Below are 6,107 nucleotides of genomic sequence, written 5' to 3'. Positions count from 1 at the left end.
GAGCAGGGGACAGGGGCGGCTGCTCAAGCCCGGCTCCAAGTGAGCGCTCACTAATTAACTAATTAGCTAATTAATGGGAGCAGGGGGACAGGGGCGGCTGCTCAAGCCCGGCTCCAAGTGAGCGCTCACTAATTAACTAATTAGCTAATTAATGGGAGCAGGGGGACAGGGGCGGCTGCTCAAGCCCGGCTCCAAGTGAGCGCTCACTAATTAACTAATTAGCTAATTAATGGGAGCAGGGGGACAGGGGCGGCTGCTCAAGCCCGGCTCCAAGTGAGCGCTCACTAATTAACTAATTAGCTAATTAATGGGAGCAGGGGGACAGGGGCGGCTGCTCAAGCCCGGCTCCAAGTGAGCGCTCACTAATTAACTAATTAGCTAATTAATGGGAGCAGGGGGACAGGGGCGGCTGCTCAAGCCCGGCTCCAAGTGAGCGCTCACTAATTAACTAATTAGCTAATTAATGGGAGCAGGGGGACAGGGGCGGCTGCTCAAGCCCGGCTCCAAGTGAGCGCTCACTAATTAACTAATTAGCTAATTAATGGGAGCAGGGGGACAGGGGCGGCTGCTCAAGCCCGGCTCCAAGTGAGCGCTCACTAATTAACTAATTAGCTAATTAATGGGAGCAGGGGGACAGGGGCGGCTGCTCAAGCCCGGCTCCAAGTGAGCGCTCACTAATTAACTAATTAGCTAATTAATGGGAGCAGGGGGACAGGGGCGGCTGCTCAAGCCCGGCTCCAAGTGAGCGCTCACTAATTAACTAATTAGCTAATTAGCTAATTAATGGGCGCAGGGGGACACGGGCAGCAGCTGCTCAAGCCCGGCTCCAAGTGAGCGCTCACTAATTAACTAATTAGCTAATTAGCTAATTAATGGGCGCAGGGGGACACGGGCAGCAGCTGCTCAAGCCCGGCTCCAAGTGAGCGCTCACTAATTAACTAATTAGCTAATTAGCTAATTAGTGGGTGCAGGGGGACAGGGGCGGCTGCTCAAGCCCGGCTCCAAGTGAGCGCTCACTAATTAATTAACGGCTAATTAAGTAATTAATGGGCGCAGGGGGACACGGGCAGCTGCTCAAGCCCGGCTCCAAGTGAGCGCTCACTAATTAACTAATTAACTAATTAGCTAATTAAGTAACTAATGGGCGCAGGGGGACACGGGCAGCTGCTCAAGCCCGGCTCCAAGTGAGCGCTCACTAATTAACTAATTAACTAATTAAGTAACTAATGGGCGCAGGGGGACACGGGCGGCTGCTCAAGCCCGGCTCCAAGTGAGCGCTCACTAATTAACTAATTAACGGCTAATTAACTAATTAATGGGCTCAGTGGGACACGGCCAGCTGCTCAAGCCCGGCTCCAAGTGAGCGCTCAGTAATTAACTAATTAACTAATTAGCTAATTAGTGGGCGCAGGGGGACAGGGGCAGCTGCTCAAGCCCGGCTCCAAGTGAGCGCTCAGTAATTAACTAATTAACTAATTAATGGGAGCAGGGGGACAGGGGCAGCTGCTCAAGCCCGGCTCCAAGTGAGCGCTCAGTAATTAACTAATTAACTAATTAAGTAATTAACTAATTAATGGGCGCAGGGGGACAGGGGCGGCTGCTGAAGGCCGGCTCCCAGTGAGCGCTCATTAATTAATTAACGGCTAATTAACTAATTAATGGGCGCAGGGGGACAGGGGCAGCTGCTCAAGCCCGGCTCCAAGTGAGCGCTCAGTAATTAACTAATTAACTAATTAAGTAATTAATGGGCGCAGGGGAACACGGGCGGCTGCTGAAGTCCGGCTCCCAGTGAGCGCTCATTAACTAATTAATTAACGGGTCATAAATGGGGTTCATTACTTAATAACGGACTCAATGGGATCAGCGGGGACCGTCCCACACCACCCCATAACCCCGCCCCATAACCCCGCCCCATAACCCTTCCCCCCGCCCCATAACCCCTCTCCCCGCCCCATACCCCGCCCCACACCGCCCCATAACCCCGCCCCATACCCCGCCCCACACCGCCCCATAACCCCTCCCCCCGCCCCATACCCCGCCCCACACCGCCCCATAACCCCTCCCCCCGCCCCATACCCCCGCCCCACACCGCCCCATAACCCCTCCCCCCGCCCCATACCCCCGCCCCACACCGCCCCATACCCCGCCCCACACCGCCCCATAACCCCTCCCCCCGCCCCATAACCCCGCCCCATAACCCCGCTCCCTACCCCATACCCCCGCCCCATAACCCCGACCTCCGCCCCGTACCCCCGCCCCACACCGCCCCACAAGCCTTCCCCCCGCCCCACCTCCCCGCCCCACACCGCCCCACACCGCCCCATACCCCGCCCCACACCGCCCCACAAGCCTCCCCCCCGCCCCATCCCCCCGCCCCACACCGCCCCATAACCCCTCCCCCCGCCCCATACCCCGCCCCACACCGCCCCATACCCCGCCCCACAAGCCTCCCCCCCGCCCCATCCCCCCGCCCCACACCGCCCCATAACCCCTCCCCCCGCCCCATACCCCGCCCCACACCGCCCCATAACCCTCCCCCCGCCCCATACCCAGCCCCACACCGCCCCATACCCCGCCCCACACCGCCCCATAACCCCTCCCCCCGCCCCATACCCCGCCCCACACCGCCCCATACCCCGCCCCACACCGCCCCATAACCCCTCCCCCCGCCCCATACCCCGCCCCACACCGCCCCATACCCCGCCCCACACCGCCCCATAACCCCTCCCCCCGCCCCATACCCCGCCCCACACCGCCCCATACCCCGCCCCACACCGCCCCACAAGCCTCCCCCCCGCCCCATACCCCGCCCCACACCGCCCCATAACCCCTCCCCCCCAGATACATCTTTGAGAACGTGGGGCTGAAGCGGATCCTGACCATCAATAAATGCTCTCTGGCGGACGACGCCGCCTACGAATGCCGCGTCAACGACGAGAAGTGCTTCACCGAGGTCTTCGTCAAAGGTACCCGCGGCTGCCCCACGGCTGCCCCATAGATACCCCATAGCTGCCCCATAGCAGCCCCATAGCTGCCCCATAGCGGCCCCATAGCAGCCCCATAGCGGCCCCACAGCTGCCCCATAGCTGCCCCACAGTGGCCTCATAACTGCCCCACAGCGGCCCCATAGCGGCCCCATAGCTGCCCCACAGCGGCCTCATAACTGCCCCACAGCGGCCCCATAGCGGCCCCATAGCTGCCCCACAGCGGCCCCATAGCAGCCCCATAGCGGCCCCACAGCGGCCCCATAGCTGCCCCACAGCGGCCTCATAACTGCCCCACAGCGGCCCCATAGCGGCCCCATAGCTGCCCCACAGCGGCCCCATAGCAGCCCCATAGCTGCCCCACAGCGGCCCCATAGCAGCCCCATAGCGGCCCCACAGCTGCCCCATAGCGGCCCCATAGCTGCCCCACAGCGGCCCCATAGCAGCCCATAGCGGCCCCACAGCTGCCCCACAGCTGACCCATAGCTGCCCACAGCTGCCTCATAACTGCCCCACAGCGGCCCCATAGCGGCCCCATAGCTGCCCCACAGCTGCCCCATAGCGGCCCCACAGCTGACCCACTGCTGCCTCACAGCTGACCCATAGCAGCCCCACAGCTGCCCCATAGATATCCCATTCCTGCCCCACAGCTGCCCCATAGTGGCCCCATAGCTGCCCCATAGATATCCCACAGCTGCCCCACAGCTGCCCCACTGCTGCCCCACAGCTGCCCCACAGCTGACCCATAACGGCCCCATTGCAGTCCCATAGCACCCCATAGCTGCCCCACATTTGCACCACACCTGCCCTGCATGTGCCCCACTCTCACCCCACACCGCCCCACATTGCCCCACTCTGCCCCACTCTGCCCCACTCCGCCCCACTCCTCCCCACACCGCCCCACTCTGCCCCACACCATCCCACTCCTGCCCCACACCACCCCACACCGCCCCACTCCGCCCCACACCACCCCACAATGCCCCACTCTGCCCCACTCCTCCCCACTCCTCCCCACTCCTCCCCACACCGCCCCACTCCTCCCCACTCTGCCCCACTCTGCCCCACACCACCCCACTCCGCCCCACTCTGCCCCACTCCGCCCCACTCCTCCCCACTCCTCCCCACACCGCCCCACTCCGCCCCACTCCGCCCCACTCTGCCCCACTCCTCCCCACTCCGCCCCACTCTGCCCCACTCCTCCCCACTCCGCCCCACTCCGCCCCACTCCTCCCCACTCCGCCCCACTCCTGCCCCACTCCTCCCCACTCCTCCCCACACCGCCCCACTCCGCCCCACTCCGCCCCACTCTGCCCCACTCCGCCCCACTCCGCCCCACTCCTCCCCACTCCGCCCCACTCCGCCCCACTCCTCCCCACTCCTCCCCACTCCTCCTCACTCCTCCCCACTCCTCCCCACTCCTGCCCCACTCTGCCCCACTCCGCCCCACTCCTCCCCACTCCTCCCCACTCTGCCCCACTCCGCCCCACTCTGCCCCACTCCTGCCCCACTCCGCCCCACTCCGCCCCACTCCGCCCCACTCCGCCCCACTCCGCCCCACTCCGCCCCACTCCTCCCCACTCTGCCCCACTCCGCCCCACTCTGCCCCACTCCTGCCCCACTCCGCCCCACTCCTCCCCACTCTGCCCCACTCCGCCCCACTCTGCCCCACTCCTGCCCCACTCCGCCCCACTCCTGCCCACTCCGCCCCACTCCGCCCCACTCCGCCCCACCTCCGCCCCACTCCTCCCCACTCCGCCCCACTCCGCCCCACTCCTCCCCACTCCGCCCCACTCCGCCCCACTCCTGCCCCACTCCGCCCCACTCCGCCCCACTCCTCCCCACTCCTCCCCACTCCGCCCCACTCCTCCCCACTCCGCCCCACTCTGCCCCACTCCTCCCCACTCCGCCCCACTCCGCCCCACTCCTCCCCACTCCGCCCCACTCCGCCCCACTCCTCCCCACTCCTCCCCACACCGCCCCACTCCGCCCCACTCCGCCCCACTCTGCCCCACTCCGCCCCACTCCGCCCCACTCCGCCCCACTCCGCCCCACTCCTCCCCACTCCTCCCCACTCCTCCTCACTCCTCCCCACTCCTCCCCACTCCTGCCCCACTCTGCCCCACTCCGCCCCACTCCTCCCCACTCCTCCCCACACCGCCCCACTCCGCCCCACTCCGCCCCACTCCGCCCCACTCTGCCCCACTCCTGCCCCACTCCGCCCCACTCCTCCCCACTCTGCCCCACTCCGCCCCACTCTGCCCCACTCCTGCCCCACTCCGCCCACTCCCGCCCCACTCCGCCCCACTCCTCCCCACTCCGCCCCACTCCGCCCCACTCCTCCCCACTCCGCCCCACTCCGCCCCACTCCTGCCCCACTCCGCCCCACTCCGCCCCACTCCTCCCCACTCCGCCCCACTCCTCCCCACTCCGCCCCACTCCGCCCCACTCCTCCCCACTCCGCCCCACTCCGCCCCACTCCTCCCCACTCCGCCCCACTCCTGCCCCACTCCTCCCCACTCCTCCCCACACCGCCCCACTCCTCCCCACTCCGCCCCACTCTGCCCCACACCACCCCACTCCGCCCCACTCTGCCCCACTCCGCCCCACTCCTCCCCACTCCTCCCCACACCGCCCCACTCCGCCCCACTCCGCCCCACTCTGCCCCACTCCGCCCCACTCCGCCCCACTCCTCCCCACTCCGCCCCACTCCGCCCCACTCCTCCCCACTCCTCCCCACTCCTCCCCACTCCTCCCCACACCGCCCCACTCCTCCCCACTCCGCCCCACTCCGCCCCACTCCGCCCCACTCTGCCCCACTCCGCCCCACTCCGCCCCACTCCTCCCCACTCCGCCCCACTCCTGCCCCACTCCTCCCCACTCCTCCCCACTCCTCCCCACTCCTCCCCACTCCTCCTCACTCCTCCCGACTCCTCCCCACTCCTCCCCACTCCTCCCCACTCCGCCCCACTCCTGCCCCACTCCGCCCCACTCCGCCCCACTCCGCCCCACTCCGCCCCACACGCGGTGCTGTTTCCGCAGAGCCGCCGGTGACGATCGTGCGCGGTCTGGAGGACCAGCAGGTGGTGGTGGGCGACCGCGTGGTGCTCGAGGCCGAGGTGTCCG

At 66.3% G+C, this 6,107-nt stretch overlaps 1 long non-coding RNA gene across 1 annotated transcript; it reads left to right on the top strand.

Annotated features, from left to right (window-relative positions):
• The first annotated feature begins 1,156 nt into the window (after positions 1-1,156).
• On the top strand, positions 1,157-6,107 carry LOC136050658 (uncharacterized). Its single transcript, XR_010622418.1, has 3 exons — positions 1,157-1,184; positions 2,842-2,966; positions 6,024-6,107. It is a non-coding gene; the product is annotated as an uncharacterized LOC136050658 (long non-coding RNA).

Source organism: Cyrtonyx montezumae, unplaced genomic scaffold (genome assembly GCF_038088225.1).
Source record: "Cyrtonyx montezumae isolate F1298 unplaced genomic scaffold, pur_monq_1.0 scaffold_240, whole genome shotgun sequence".
Classification (NCBI taxonomy): Eukaryota; Metazoa; Chordata; class Aves; order Galliformes; family Odontophoridae; genus Cyrtonyx; species Cyrtonyx montezumae.
The sequence above is the reverse complement of the archived record's forward strand: the minus strand, read 5'-3'. Positions and strand labels throughout refer to the sequence as shown.